We start from the raw sequence: 17455 nt of genomic DNA, 5'->3' as shown, positions 1-17455 counted from the left end.
CATGATCATTTCTCCCTCTCCGCTCTGTGTAGACTGTAAATCAAAGGCAGTCTCAGCAGTGGCTGATCCCTTTCGTAAAACTAATGGAACTATATAGTAACTCGTGTTTATGCACGCCAGACAATGACTTCAGTGTCACGGCTAATGAGAAACAATACACAGAGGCGTTCATTTGTGTTATATGTTTGTAAAGGACAAAAAGACGTGTTTTCACATACCGTGTTTTCAAATGTGACAGGTTCCAGTGGAGATTTTTTCACACTATTCATTGATTAAATCTATTTAAAAAAACACAGATAAATGTTAAAGCTGGAGCAAGTGCTTTGAAAGTATTGAGTGTTGATTGATACATTTTGATATACTGTAAAAGACCTGAGAAACAGACTTTGTCGAGTGAACTTGCTGGACTTTCCCTTCATTGTAATAAACAAAAAGTTCAAAGTCAGCTGTAAACCAAGAACCTTAATTACACGAGTAAAACCAGGCTATTTCACACCATGCAATCATGCGAAACACTTTCCTATTCAATGTCATATTTTCAGTTTCTGACACATAGGACTTACCGAGGTTACGTAATCAGAGTTATATTTAAGATGGTCTTCCTCTTTGAGGTCAAGTTTCCTTCCATTTCGTTAACAGAAGTTCTCAAACACTGTTGTATGTATTGTAGGTGTTAACTGCACAGCTGTTTCGGCACTTCTGAAGTACAGCTTAAATGTGGATGATATCAAACGATGGAGACTAAAAGGGGCCTCAAGCGCACATGAGAAAACCACTGAGAGAAATTCTTCTGTTACCAGCTAAGCCTCAGGACTTCTAATGGTTTCACATGTCTTTATGTGCATTTTGTGTTGTGACTTCATTTGGAAATACCGCATAACTTTGCGATGAAGGCAGAGTTGGTGCAAATAAAACAATAGCATAGCAAAGCCTAAATACAGAGGACGATCACGCCTTTTTGACCCTGACATCTTTTTTTTTGCGAGTGCCTTTTCCAGCTGCAGACATTTCCCTAAACTTTATTGAGCATCTCATGACCCTCAGGCTTTTGAGCTGGGCTTTCTTTGGTATCAGAAAAAGAGCTGTGACTGTGCTTATGGTTGGTAACTCATGATGAGACGGAACATCCAATCTCTGGCAATGAATGAGACTTTTGTTGTAACATCTTTGACCCGGAGGCCACAATGAAATCCCCCTTTTAACACAAATGCACTTAAACACATAGGAAAATAAAAATAGACATTTTGCTCTGGCTTCAACACCTTTTCTATAGCTTAAAATCAACTTTTAAACCTTTTTTATCTGTTTCATTTGATGTTTTTTATATATATATGCTAGAGAACATACTATGAGTGGAAGGATTGCACACCATGGCTCAGTTTTCCACCTTGAAACAATAACTGACCACTGACAGTCATTTAGTAATTAAATCTATTCGAGTCTCCATATATACAGAAACCATGAAACTAATAGTGTCAGCATGCAGGGTGGGGCTAACTTTTCAGGGCTGTTAATGGAGAACAATGCTTTCCCTAACATTAGCAGCACGAAATGAACTTAAATGAAAGGCTCATGCAAAATGGGTGCACTGGTTTCACAGCAGGCATCAGAGAGGTAAATGCGTCGTACTGTGTGCCATCCAACAACAAGCGTCTTTATCCTCTCACTTAGATGGCAAATAGGAGTAAACAAAGCTGCGATTCAGCATTTTTGGCCACGGTTATCTTATTGATAACCGTGGCCACCACGTGCTGCCACCTCGCTACTGCGAGGTGGCAGCACGTGGCTGTAGTTTAGAGTTTGAGGCTACAAGGCGAATATCCTCTTTGCATTTTAACCACTGGGCCGCTGGCCCCTGAAGTATTGCCCTGAAGCCTACCCACAACGCATCAAACATCATACCGGTGGGATTGTGTGCAATAAAAGCCCAGCGCACATGAGCAGTGAATGATTGCACGGATGCAAAAGTTGTGAAGATGCAGAGATCAGTGGAGGAAAAAAGAAAGAGGAAAAACAGCACTGTGCCAAACATGTAAATGTAATTTCCTATCCGAACACATGAAATCCCCATTCGTTGTCGGAAGTACAGCGTGCTGTGGGGGCAAATGAAGAGCAAGATGAAGCTAAGTCCCTCTACATGTGATGACCATGGTTACTGCGTAAACGCGACGCACAACGGCACATTCTCCATCGTTTATTTCTTTCCGACGGCGGCGACAACAACAGCAGTAATATCGTCTCCTTCGACTTCCGGGTCATGACCCCGGGAAAAAATCTCAAGCATGCGCAGAACACAAAGTCCAATTCACCCCTCACCATTCATTCATGGTTTAGGGTGACCATCAACTGAGTTATCTCAGGGTCTTAATCCGACTGCGAGTAATCCGATCTGGTCCAATTTGTTGTCAGACTAAGGTGTATACATGAACTTAATAATCAGTCTGATTTTTACAGTGCCATGTAACCCCACTAAGTGGTTCCCAAATAGGGGGTCGGGACACCACTGTGGGTCATAAGACACCTTTGAGACTCATCCCAAACTATGCTTTTTCTTGTCCATGGGAACGTGGGATAATGATGAATTGTCTTTTGCTGAGATTTCTGAGATTAGAGGTGATGGTGATTATTCTGCAGTTCTTAAAATGGAAATGTTTGAGGCACAAACTGCATTGATTTGTTATTCTACTGTGACAAAACAAGGCCTGTGGAGCCATTGTCTGTCATGTTTTTGAAAATTCTCATATGGCCTCCTTGGCAGTCAAAGATCATCAGCTGCCTCATCCACCCCCCACTGAGAGCTATTTGAATATCTGACATGTGACATATCTGTCAGAAACACAAGCTGTTCTTTCCGCTTGTTTTTCTTTGACTAAGTAGCTTTGTCTTCGGCGTTGTGTTATGCTAAAGGATATTTCTTCTTAAAAATAGGTCCTTAACTTTAAACAGTCTCGTGGAAAATACCTGCGGCTGCCGACAGAAAAAAGAAAGATTTGCATGAAAGATGAAAGTGTGAGAGCTTGTGTATATGCATCATTGTGAATCCAAACGTTATTTTTCCCCCTGTTGCTTCACTGGAAATGACTATGCTTCTTTGCATACATGAACAACAGTGCGTCTATTGTTCCAGTCTGCCGCTAAGGAAGCTCCATTTCACTTGGCTGGTGTCAGGTAGAGGGAATAGACTGCATTCATCAACAATCAGTTGAAATTTCTATGCTTTGGTTTATTAAAGGTAATTTATGTAGGAATGTATCCGTGTGTGAGACCCTCTCTTGTGTTTGTTTTTGCTCATGACTAGCTGCAGACTTTTTTTCTTTTTTCTTTATCAGATGAAACACTGAAACCTGTCTGGGCAAATGGAAATGTGACCATCCTCTGGGATAAGGGTCAACATCGGAATGGCTTTTAGCTCATGAATGAAACATTCTTTGGCTTTGGTGATCTAAACAGAGCCCTGGGGTCAAATACAGTTTGTACAGTTAGCAACCTCGTCTGTTAACACAATGGGAGCCAATCATGTTTGGGCTTGTGACCAAACTCTTCTTACCGCTAATTATCTCTGTTCCTGCAGATAAACATCATTCAAATTCTTTTGTGACGATGAGCACAAAAGGGATGGACTTGTCACCTTGTAATCCAGAACAAGGAGATGTTTGTTGCACTTAAAGGTGTCTGTTTCGAGGCAAGCCGTGATGCTTACTGACACCTACTTTTTAAGGTTGACCTAAAACCCAACCAAAAGTGTACAAAATCAGCGTGTAAGTCCACAATCGCTCCGCTACACAACTTGGAAAAATGGCTTTAGTTCTCAGGCTGCACAGTGGTCTGGTGGTTAGCACTGTTGCCTCACAGCAAGAAGGCTCCTGTTTCAAAGTGAGAATGAGTGTGTATAGTTGTGTGTCTCTGTGTCAGCCCAGTGATGGGTGTGCCCTGCCTCTCGCCCGGTGGCAGCTGGGATAAGTTTCAGCCTCCCCTGGAACCCTTGATAGGACGAATGACTCTAGTTTTTACTTGCTCTGTTACTTGCTTGTGAGATTCTATTTACGTGTTGTTGTTGTTGATGGCCGTGAAGAGGTCAACTGGAAGTTGCTCTATTACCACTAGTTGAAATGGGTACAACGCCACCTATCGTACCAGGATATGACATGCTTTGTGCCAATGATTTGATTTATTTATCGCCATATATACTTGGATAGTTGCCGTTGCTCAAATAAGGAGCATAATCTAACTGTAGCTATAATCGAATTGATCTCATCATGTGCACCCGCTGACTGATGTCAACATGAGACACAGGAAGATGTACCGAGTCCCTGAATGTCAGTGTCATATATGCACACAGTGATGTAAACCGTGCGCAACAAAGGAGGCAAAAGTACAGGAAAAGAAATGTTCAATAAAAATTAACAGTAAAAAAAGTGGGACGAAACTATTCTAATCTAACAGGAAAAAGTAAATAAAAGGCTGTGTTACTGAACCAATTTTCATTACAGAAGGGCTAACACCAGGGGCGATTCTAGGGGCGGGGCCACAGGGGCATTGGCCCCAGCTGGAATCTGATTGGTCCCCTGAACTTCCCCTGTCCTGTCACTGTCCTTCGTCCGAGAGCGATGATCAGATTAAAGGTGGCTGCAATTCCACGCTGAAACACTAGTGGCACAAATGAGCCAAATAGGAATGTCCAGCGTGAATAAAGCTCACAGAAGAAGAAGATTTGAACAATCTCGAACATGTTGGACAAATGGTTGGCCCCCTATGAATATTGTGGCCCCCTGATGGCCCCTTACTCAGAAAAATCCTAGATCTGGCACTGGCTAACACCACTTCGCCCTGAAACAAAGCAAAGAACCAAAAACAGACGCCCGAATGTGCAGCAAAATAACTAAGCCCGGCTCAGTTCCGAGGGGTGCGCTTCACAACACGGGCCAGTAAGGTTTGTCGGGCCCAGAGTCAGAGGCTTCAATATCACAAAATCTATATGACCACGATAACCAGGATTCCTTAAACCACCATCCAAAAAAGTCAGCGAGTGTAATGGTTTAGGACAAATGTTTAAATGTGGGCATTTTAACCCTCAGATTGAATCATTTGCATTTAAATTGTAGTTTCTCTTTTGATGCATTTCTATTATTTATCAACCGTGTTGTTTCTGAAATGTTTTACTCCCCTTTCGTCAGTTTTGAGGCTGCACACTGAGGGGAAAGTTGCAACCTATATATTGGCAGGTTGCAGATATTGGTGCACCGCAGCACTGGGTGTGGCTTTTTGGGCCAGAAATGGAGCTTGGAGCAGCGTGTATTCATTTGTGTGTCCTTCCTGGGGATGGGGAAGGCGCCTTCCTAACAGACAAACACAATCTATATATTATACGAAGCTGGGCTCTCTCTCTCACATACACACATAAATCTTAAATTGGATTAAACATGATTTTAACACCAAACATTTCCATTTGTGTGCAAACTGTAAGGTTGAGCCCATGAGCACACTCAGATTTACGTTTGTGCCTGACTGCACTTATGTTTTCCCCAGAGCGGACTAAAATAGGGAAGTTCTTGTTTCCCATCACAAGACCAGCTCGTTTATTTGGAGGGGGGGGGGCGAACAGAGGAAGTTCCCCAAACCAAAACAACGCCGAGGATTCAGCTGCTGAGAAAGGAGGGAGGGAGGGAGGGAGGGAAGGAAGAGAAAGGCAGACAAGAGTGAAAGAATGAACCACAAATGGGGGATAAGGGAAGGATTAGGGAATGACAGATCAGAAGAGAGAGAGAGTGGAGGAGAAGGACTGTTGTGCCACTGTGTGTGAATGTGCTTATTGAGAGGGATGAGTCAGTGGAAAAAGAAACAATGAAAATGCAGAGTCACAGCACCTCTTTAATTCTGTTTTGTTTTGATGCCTTTACTTTCTTTAACCTTGTTTTTTTTTTCATTCACACCGCAGGAGAGGCGTTTCTCAGTTGAATGAGCGAGAGAAAGTTTCAGTTTTCTGTTTTCCAGTTGGTGTTATCATCCACAGCTAACCTGAGCCGTGCAGCCTGACAATCTCTGACCTATGCTAAAAGCTCTGGACAGGAGTTTACAATCACTCATCGCGGACTTAAATGACATGGAAATCTTTTTTTTTTCTTCACAAAATTTCAGAATACACAGGAATATTTAGGAGGAAATAATCAAATATTTCATTGTTTTATTTTTGTGCTTTCTGTAATCTTACTTTTGATTTATTTATGGCTTTTCTGGTCTTTTTTAAAAATGCATTCTCTTAATCGTGTTGTGTTTTTGGCTGTCGTGTCTTGCCTTCTGTTACTTTGATTTTTTGCACCTCATAGTCAAAGCTTCTTTAACTGCTCTGAACCAGCACTTATTGGACTGAACAAAGTCCAACAACCTTTTCTAAACTGCAGATCATTAGGTCAAATAATAATATAATAACTTATTGAGGGTCCAGCCACTGTGTCAAGGTTTGATTTTTTTAGCTTTTTCAATCCCCGGTAGGCCAAAATGTGTCTGTTGCATTCTCTGTAGCAGTTCATTGATTTCATAAATGCGCCGCAAGATACCGTAAATTCCGGACTATAAGTTGCTACTTTTTTCCCAGGCTTTGAGCACCACAGTTTAATACGGTGTGGCTAATATGTTTTTTTCTTTTTTTTTCATGCCGCCAAAAACATTTTGCCTCTTAACATTAGACCGATAAAATTAACAAACAGAAATTGTACGATAAATGGAACGCACTTACACCACTAAATTATTGTAAATGGGTCACTTGTACTCACCCTCAACATGGAAAACAAACAACGAAATGCATATGATGCAGCTTTTAAATCAAAAGGCGATCAATCTGAGATGAGATTGTAAGAGTGACAACGAAGAGACTGAAGTGAGCGACGAAGTTCTGAGGCTGTTCAATTCAGACACCAAAGAAGATGACTTTGATAGTTTTAGTGCGCAGGTGGAAGATGAAGAAGGTGTTCAATGACTTTTCCTGGTAGGCTACTGACTTTTTTAGGAAAAAAAAGCCTTTACGCCAAGGATTTGTGCGTCACCGATAGGTATTTGAGTTAAAACCATCAGTGTTACAGGTACTGTTGGGGAAAAAAAGCATTTGCAGTATGTATTTGTTTATGTCACCATACGCATTTAATCAAAAGTTTAAAATTCCTCACGTGGAACATCTTTCTGTGTAAATATCTCATATTACAATGTAGTGCGGCCTATACAAGTACAAAATGGATTTTCTTGTTAAAATTAGAGGGTGCGGCTTATATTCAGGTGCGCTGTATAGTCCGGAATTTAAGGTTGTTTTTTTATACATAGTACAAAGGTAAAAAACAATATCTGCAGTGTTATCATAATTTTTTATGTCAAAAGGTTTTTTGGCTGTTTTCTTTTCTGTGGGAAAGGGGTCCAAATGGCTCTTTGACTCTTACAGGTTGCCGACTCCTGGTCGGTAAACAAGGTATGTTTGGAGAGGTAAAAGCCCAAGAATACTATACCAATGGGTATGCACGGGGGCGGTAGCATCATGCTCTGGGACTGTTTCACTGCCAGTCGAATGGGTAGCGAGCAAATACTGAATGGCATGATAATGGCGCAAAACTACCCCAGAATTCCTTGGCATGATGAAAAACATTAGTTAAACAGTTGTAATGTTGGTTCAACTGCATGTTTCAAGACAATGGCCCTTTGGAAAGTCCTTGGACAGGACTGGCGACCTGTGCAGGGTTTACCCCGCCTCTCGCCCGATGACCGCTGGGATAGGCTGCAGCCCTTGTGCGACCCGACCGACAGATTAAGCAGGTATCGAAAATGGATGGATGGATAGATAATAGCAGGATGTTGAATGAATAAAGGTGTGGTAGTCCACTTGTGAGTTTCTTTTTATGAGAAACTCATAAACTGCCTGTAAATATCAACCGAAAAATGTATCTAATAACACAGCTTCACCTGTTCAACAATGCTTCTCTATGAAAATGATGGAAATGATTCAGAGTTTTTTCATTCCACATATTGATTTCTCTATAATGCTCATGGTATGAATGATTTAGGAGCTATTCTAGTTATGCTAATAAAAGCTAATGGAGCCACTGTGTGCAAGCCTCGAGATGGGGCGGGGCGCAGCTCACAAACATTGGTAAGACCACTTGTATCAAACCAATGTCATTTCATGACTCTACTTCTTGGATTTAGGACTCAAAATTATCAAAACATTTGCAAAGATTAACCCCAACAAGTTGAGCCCCTGATATCCCAAATCTTAACCCAATTGCCAGGGAACTAACAGTGGCTAATTGTCCTGTAATCGTTGGTGCATTTGTAATCTTTTTCTGTCTTTAGCCCCCACTCCCCTCTATAGCTTGAGGAAATATTTCCAAATAGCTTTAAATAGAATGTTAATGGCTAATATTGGTGGAGTTCCCCGACAGAGAAACGCCCAACTGAATGATGTGTTGTTAATGGGCGTCATGCGACATGTTGGTGTCTTTTTGGTCATTTTTCTGGCTGCGTGTCCATCTCTCAGTGCCTATCTGCTCCGTTAAAAGTCTCCCTTTGTTCACACTTTCCTTCCATTCGCACACTTCAAGTTTAAAGTTGTTCAGTATCTTTCCCATTCTGTTTCCCATCCTCTTTTTTTTTTAAAAACAACTTTTTGTCTTCTTATTCCTCCTCTTAATGACGATGACTGCACAGCAGAAATCAAGGACTGGGCTCAAATCACTGACTGCACTAACTGCAGACCAGTGGCTCAGGGCATCAGACTCCATTATAAGCAGAGACGGCCAGATCAGAGTGGTAAATGATAAATCGCATACAGCAACTGGCTTCTAAAGCTCAGCCCTGCCTTTCCGTGTTAGGCCACAGCCATTTAATGTCTTGTTGTCCTCTTTAGCGTAATTAAATACATACACTAAAGCCACAACAACTCTTACAATGGAAAATACAAAACAACTGTAATTAAGCCATTTAAAATGATCGTAGCTATTGTTCAGAACTATTATAAGGCAACAGATGTGAACTTGTTGATCACTTCATCATGTTTGCTCAACCCAGTATGGCCAAACATGGAAAGGTGTTTGCATTTTAGTGGGAAGTTTGGGGTCGTGTCTGCAACAAACTGCGTATATGTTGTCATCAGCCATTAATCCAGAAAACATGTCATTTTGGTACATTACTGCAGTACCTGTTTCAGTGCAACCCGTTACATTTTCCTAACATTAAAGGAGAACAATTATACCTCTTTTCCACCAGTTCACAAGGGTCACAGGCACCTTAATGACATGTCTGTGAAATAATTTGGTCAAATTCCTCACGGATCAAGCACAGCAGTCCTCTCTGTACACTCAGAGAGGGGGGTGTTTGTACGCACCCCAAATTCAAATATATTAGTGTAGAAGAGCTGGAAAAGGTTTATAATGGGCAACCCTATAATATGTAATAATGTAATAGCAGCTAAAATCACAAAGGAAAATAAATACTTTGAAAGTGAACTGGTTGAGAAGGGAGTCAGGGACTTTTTAAGCTCCACGCCAAAAGCTTCTGATCTCTTCTGACTGTTCTATAACTTGAGATTGCATTTCTTCATAAAGTTAAATGTAATCATTTGGTTATTTTTGTGGTAATTTTGTCAGTTAGCATGGAAAAAATTAAAAATTTGCGTTTCCGGTGCGTTAACTCTCACTTTTGGTTGATTAACTTTGATTGGACCCAATAAGTTCTGTGGTAACTTCAATCCTGACTTTAACTGAATCACTTTCTTTGTTCCCAGTACAAATCGACTGATTACACAAGTTTTCTTGATAGTCTAAAAATCTTGGTGGTCTCTTTTGGTATCTCTTCTGACGTGAAATAAACCTACATAAGAGGTACGAGAAAGAGAATGACCTTCTATGTCTTTTCCTTCTCACTGGATGGAAATGAGTGGGAGTAATACATCCTAGACACAGATAAATGCAAGTATAGAATAATAGATATATGAATACATTCATAAATAATAAAATCAATAAATGAAAACTAAATGTCAGTGTAAGTAAATATGTAAATAACATAAAGTTAAATGAACACAGCAGAAATATCAGTTTATTTAATGTCATAATACATTAATTATGGCAACATTTAATAGCAGATAAAGTAATTTGTATATTTTTGTGTTTATTTTTGATAAATATTATTCATTTAACTACTTAACTTACCAGCCAGTGCAAAATGATTTTGTGGAAACACCATTTTACTAAATAATCGAGCCTTCAAACAGACAAGCAGCCACGCACAGCCACACTCACTTCTAGGGACAATTTCGAACCTAACACTATTTAGCCTAAGATGCATTTTTTTTGGGATGGTGGTAGGAAGCCAGAGCCCCCCTCCGTGCAACTTGGGTACCGATTTATTTCCCTGATCATTCACACAACGCATGAGCCGACGGCTTTATTCTGACGCGGGATTTTAAAAGGATTCAGTTCAACTCCAGATTTCCTCTACGCGACCTGAGTCATTTGCAGCTTTGTTCGTTCACCTCCTGAAATACGCCTGCCTCTTTGAAATCTAAATGTGTCCCGATGTTGCAGATGGTAGTGACTCCTCAGGGCGGTCTGTTAATTACAGCTCATGTTGACTACCCCTCTGATGAGCAATGACTGAATAAGCCAATAGATTTCTATTTTTATGACACACACAACAGTATACGGTCGTGTATGACACAGTATTAACATGAAAATGACTCTGATTACTCTGAAGTAATCTCTCTCGTTTTTATCCACTCACTGCAGAGATGTTAGATACTAAGTAAAAATAGTCCCAAAATTCTACCGTGATACATTTTGTGTGTGTGTGTGTGTGCACCCAGCATTCCTCTGCTGTCAGACATAGGTAGAGTACATTAGGCCAGTTCAAGGTTAGACTGTGCTGTCTCCATTAAAAGCAATTTCTTAATTATACTATCTCCACAAGGCCTGTAAGCTGAGGCCTAATTGCAGTTCCCAATGACTGCCTAAAAGGGTTGTCACATTGCTTTGAAACCCACAGAGCTATTGATCTCAGCCCATTAACAACACAAAATGGTTGCTGCTGAAATACCAGCAGAGGGGAAAAAGTGTTCAACATGCTCCTAAAAAGACAAAAGTCTCCGTGTTTTTCTTCACTGAGAAGCACATGACTGTTTCGGTTGGGGTTGGGTTGGCAGGCCGTGTATGGCTTGGGGGAATTTGAGGGAAGAAGCTAATTGTTAACTCAACAGAGGTAACAAAAATGGGCCACATAGATATATATATATATATAGATATATATATGCACCGTACTGTTTTTTCTTTTTTCCCACTAGACTGCATAGTCTTTAACTTTAAAACAGCAATGATCATGCAGGGAAAACTGACTGAAACCAAAAGTTCTGTTTGAAGTAAAGCTCCATTAGAACAACCGGGTGTTGAGCTCAACCTCGACCTCTACGTGCAGCATTTGTTGCCTGTTCATATGAAACAAACAACAGCCTCAGAAATATGTCTAGAAGTTGTATGTATCTCTACAATTATCTTTGTGTCCAACAGCATGTTTAATGTTTCGCTGTGAGGCTTGATTGAAAGTACATAGTGGAAGATATAGCAGCTTCAAAGGTACACACTTAAACTCCACTGCAGTCAATTAGGACTGAAAAGAAAAGAAAAAAAAGGGACTAACATTTTCCAGGTGGCTGCCTTTCGCGACTCAATATGTTGCCTTATGGGCAGAATGTTGATACCTGGCAATTTATTTAATTGGAGCCTCAAACACATGGATTCTTGAAGGTCAAGGATTGAAAAACCATCTGCTTCGTGCTCTTGATTGTGGGCTTTCCGACTGAAAACATTTCAAATCAAGTGATCCTGGCTTAACATTTTGCATCTTCCTTGGCTGACAGATTTACACAGCTCACGCATATTCACACACACAACATGCACTATTACTACAGCATGCACTCCCATCCTACACTTGCCAACTGTTCGGTCTAAAGTTTGATCCCTCAGTCTGTCAGGATTTCAGTTACTAAGCAACATCTCATCCTCCTGTCATCGGCCAACTGTCAAAGAGTGGCATCAGTGCATCACGTTGACTTTACTTGACAGCGGCTAAACGAACTCATGGCAGATGAACATGCAAGCAATTGCCAAAAATGAACTTCTGCCATGGGCACAGGTTCCCACAAGCATTCATAAAATGAGCAGTAAAGAGTCCCTAATTATGTACAGGCTTCCTCTGCATTTAATTAAGATCACATTCAATTTGGGCGTCTTCCAGAATAAGTTGAAAATTAATACAAATGCCATGGGCCATTGTGGGTGATGTGAGGTCTGTGGATTTTTATTCCAAGAATTTGGGAGAAAATAAAATGTCCCGCCTGAATCAGTTGGTGATATTGGTGCCACATGAAAAACTTCTGCCAAGAAGATTTTTAAAAACAAAAGAGGAATTAATTTTGGCCAACAGCCTTAGCTGTTGTTGACAGTGAACACAAACTACCGGAGACAGTGGGCTCTCTTCTGTAATGGTACCTGTTACCTGGGTAATGTAGAAGCGAGCCCACTTATATTCAACACGTGGGATACACAAGGTAGAGCTAAAAAATGAACGAGGCAGATTTCAAACTATCTAACCTGCGCTATATTTCAACATTCGCTGCCATCCAGAGAGTCAAGCACACCCTTCAATGTAGAGAGAAACCTGCCATTGAGCTCTTCAGATGAGATGTTGTCCAATGAAGGGATGGTGGACCAATAGCAGAAGAATCTGATGAATCTGAAGAGATGGCTGCAGAGCAACTGCAGAGCAACCACCGAGCTCAGGAGAGTGCTCAGGAGAGCAAAAAAAAAAAAAAACCAGGCAGCTGAAGAGGTTTCTCACCAGTTTTCTCTCTGCAGCTGTGTTCAATCGTCTTACATGACCGTAAATTTTGTGTCCTGAGCAAAAGGTTTTTCGTGTGTATCTGATCAATAACCTGTATCTTTGTTTCCCATCTTTCTTACGGTTGCTGTATTTTTGGCCGCTTGCCTGGAATTATATAATCTGTGTTTGGACTCTTTCCAAAAACTGATGCAATCTTCAGAAAGGCTACAAAACAAAAAAAAAGCATGATTTTATTCACTAGTTTCATTCTATGGTGTGCTAGAGGGTGATGCAATAGGTTGCGTTGCCAGTTGTTGTAATTAAATGAAAAGTAGTTTGTCGTAATGGGAAACAAACCTCAAGGAGGTAGAAAACAACAACTGTGGTGGACATCCACCAGGGGAGTATGGAGAGATATCTTTTTGAGCGTTTACTTTAATCTATGGGAATATCTGGGATATTATGTCTGAGGTGGCCAACCATGTGAATACATATATATATATTCATAAATCTATATGTATATACCACACAGATTTTTACAGTTTCCATTCACTTTTTCTTACATCCTCTAAATGCAGGAAAGAAACGATAATGGAAACCCTATTGACATGAAACGGATGATTAATTTGAATTATTTAAGTTTTCTAAACCTGTTTTTGAGGCTAAGGTAACTTGACTCAACTCTTATGATTGCAAACGCATATAACTCAGTTTTCTAAGCAGTTTTCTAGCTTGAAACTAGCTAGTGCGTGGGCCAGTGTGACTGAAAGTTGAGATCTGGCCTACAACACCTTCAACCAATTCAAATCAAACTGTAATTATGTCATTACTCCTTATGTCTGCTCCTTTTGACATGCACTGCGCTGAGCTTTGAACCTTATTTATTTCACTCCACGGTGAAGTTTTAAATCTTGCATTCAGTCAAACAGCAGAACTTTCTTTAATCCACAGCTGACAGCCAAACTGGAGTACAGGTATTGTCTGACAGCTATTCAGCGTTTAACCTAAAAAGACTTGGCACACTCAGAGCTGCTGCATCCTCTATGGTCAAGGCTTTCAACTGCCAAAAATATAAAACTAAATCACATCAGAGAAACTCATATCTGTGTTTGCTGTCGAGTGTTTTTCTGCCCTCTCTGGTTGCTTGGACACCGGTATTAAAAGGCCGGCCAGTGTTTCACACAGAGTGCCAACCCACCACTTTATTCACTATCACACACACAGTATCCCAGATACGGCGTGTTTTTGAATGCTTCTTTAAACACGTTTTTCATGTTTGTGTGTCAATGTGAATATCTGTATCTCTCATTCTGATTCCTTAAATGTTAGACATGTACATGTGTGTGAATGTGTCAGAGCAGAGAGGAGTGTCAACTATGTGTGGACTCGGATGCTTAGCAACATTTATGGCAGCATACAGACCGTGGGAGGGGGAATGAGAGAGTGTGAGAACCAGGGCCAGTCCGGTCTTGGTGGGAGGTGGCGGTGTCTGTAGAGGGTTTTGGGCTTGGGTCTAATTTTTGCTGGTTTTCTAAATCCGACAGCGTATTCAATCAAACTTCAAATTTTAGCGAAGATGTTTCAGTTTCTGTTGAAACAGCTGCTGTGTGGTTATGCGTCTTGGTGCTAAAAAGCAAACATGATTGCACTCATGCAACAGGTCGATTAACATATTCTTGTATCCAATCTGTAACAGTAATACTGTAATCACTTTTAAAATATGCTTAACATGTCAGTGAGACAATGCCAAAACTGAGGGGTGGGCACTTTTGCTTGCAAAAAAGTACCCACACAAGAGGAGTGTTTTATTATATGTCCGATGTCATAATTTGACGCTTGAAAACTGTACAAACTTTATTCAAATAGATTTTTGATCATTTTGTGGGTCCACTGTTTCTGGTAGTGAAGGTCAGCTAATTTATGGCTTTCTCTGCTGATTTTCCACCAACCTGCCGTCTCCCCTGTTGATGAAAACCTACAAATTGCTTTTAAATTCACCAACGTTAGGGGCGCCGTGTGTTCGACACCAGTTTATTAATTGCAAATGAGAATAAAACATTATAGTCAGTAGCCAGGTTTCCATTCACTAGCCAAGCCGGTGTGACATTGTCATGTTATTTTAGTCTTTGCCAGGTCAGATGGTGGGAAAAGTCGTTTCAGTCGCCCAAAGTGTGTATCAAGTCTTTTTTGAACAAGGCAAAAACTACCTCAAGTGAGTTAATTTCTCTCTCCATCTTCCTTGAACTTTCCTTGTTTCTTTATTTTGCATCTTTCGAAGATTTTTCCCTCCTGTCTTGATTCTCGGCTCTATCCCCTCATCACTTCTCTGTCTATCACACCTTCCACCTCCCTTCCTCTGCTCGTTGTCCCTGTGATAGAGCCTTTAGAGCTCATTAGCAGCCAGACTCTGCACGCCACCTCCTCCTCTGTGGCAGAGGGTAAGAGTGTGACATATCCAAGTGGAGGATGCACCACGTCTGGTCTTCAACCAAAACCAGTTTGATTTAGAGTGTTGTAAGGATGAGCATGTCATGTCGAATAAAGAGCTTTAGGGTATTTTTCATGATATAAAAACTATCCCGATTGTATTATTCTATGCCTACATGGCTATTAAAGCACTTATTCACAAAATAAATATACATTACATTAAATAAAAGAATCTGCATTGATTGACATTGAAAGATGCTTTAAATGGGAATATAGAGACTTTTTTTAAATGTCCAAACTAGCCAATTTGAGTCAGCCTTCCGATCACTGTTGCAACATCACACACACACAAACACACACACAAGTTAATGAACTGAGCAAAAAAGCATACATATTATTTCGAATCTTCAGATATTTGTGTAGGGGTGCCAAGAAGGAGAAGATCGACTTGTAACAGGGCAAAAGCAGTGATGTCAGTTGGAGCAATTACCAGCGGAGGGAGCCGTTTAGCTCAAAGGGGCAACTGTTGGAGGGCACCGTTAAATGATGAAGGCAGCGGCTCGTGTTTTCAATCAAACACCTGTTAATGTTTAAGGGGAAATTACAGCTCTACAGTGGCAGTGAAAGCCTCATTAAGCTGTCCTGTCGCCTTCCCTCCCTGATTATACATTACAGTTGGAAGCCGCATGTAAAAGGATTACGTGTGCTCTGCTTGTCAAGGCTGTCAGCGTGTTCTCTGATGAGCATTTGAAATGTGTTAAAAACCACAGCTGTCTCCCACCGCTCACTCGCCTCTTTTCAAAATATTTGATACAGAGTTGATAATAAAGCCTTCAGTCAGCTCGTCGGCAAATTAATCTCGCTTGTCTCGTTTGATGAATAGAGACAGAAAATGCTCTGTGGTGGGTTAGTTTTGTTAAAAGTCCCCCAAAATGAAGCCATCTGTTGTCTTCCTTTTGTACATTTTTTTTAGAATTATTTAACTTTGATTTCAACTTAATCTGAATTTACAGTACTGAGCTGCTGCTGTGTAGACCTCTGTTTCTTCTGAGAATTTTTGGTCTTGTCTGACTTGCCTTTTTTTCGGTCACTTTGTTTTGGTTCTGTTAACACATCTTTGTTTTCTGGCTTTCTCAAGTTAAATTTTGGCAGCACATCGTTTCACCCTCTCTTTTAACTCTGACCTAATTTAACATTTCCAAAATAAGTGTCTGTCAATTAGCAGATCTGTTTAGAATGAGTAAATTGTATAATAAAGGTTTCAGACCTCTTGCCTTGAAGCCACTTTGCTTGAATTTACAAAAGAGCAGCAGACTCCCTTCCAGAAAGTCAAGCTTAAATGCTGATATCGAAACTCATCCCCCTTTAAAGTAACTCCTATTCTAATCCTTTTTTTGTTAGCTGGTGGGCTGATATTTGTTTACTTTGACTGATTGTGTTTGTGAGTAAAGAGTGAAAATGGCAAATGGACTGTACTTACAAAGTGCTCTTGTCCACAGTGCTGTACGGGTATTGTTTCTTTTTTAAAACAATCGTACTGAATTGAGCTGCCATGTGATGACTCGGTCTGTCATTTTGAGCAACTTCAGTGTTCAGGGTTCAGTCAACTTCTGACTTTTTTCTGAGTAAGGGGCCATCGAGGGGAAACAGTATTCATAGAGGGGCCGAGCATTTGTCCAACACCGTGGCTGTGTCCGAAATCACTCCCTAACCACTATATAGTGCACTATATAGTGACCACGCCATTTTGTAGTGGTGTCCAAATGTTTAGGGATTTTTGATGCTCACTATGTAGTGCACTCAATGTATCCCACAATTCACCGCGAAAATGTAGTGAGTATCCGATGGTCACTAACCGGAGCAAGATATCCCATAATGCATTGCCAAAAATTCTCTGGGCTGCACGTATTATGGCAATTGGACGTTGAATTAATATTTAAACTTTAGTAATTGTTGCAGCTTTATCTAGAAAATGAACATAGATCGTTGAATAAGTGAAGCTTAATTTGCCATTTATTAATGATGGCTAGTAGAGTGTGTGACTAAAAGCTGAGTGAATCTGACCATTGTGATTACTCAGACACAACTGGTTTAATCAGTTTGTCCAATATTGTGCGACAGGAAATGAAGGAGCTGCCTAAGGTTCAGGAAGTTTCGCCAGTAGGGGTTGTAGTTTGACAGA

Source organism: Leuresthes tenuis, unplaced genomic scaffold (assembly GCF_036924035.1).
Source record: "Leuresthes tenuis unplaced genomic scaffold, fLeuTen1.0.hap1 SCAF_22, whole genome shotgun sequence".
NCBI classification, from domain to species: domain Eukaryota; kingdom Metazoa; phylum Chordata; class Actinopteri; order Atheriniformes; family Atherinopsidae; genus Leuresthes; species Leuresthes tenuis.
The sequence above is the reverse complement of the archived record's forward strand: the minus strand, read 5'-3'. Positions refer to the sequence as shown.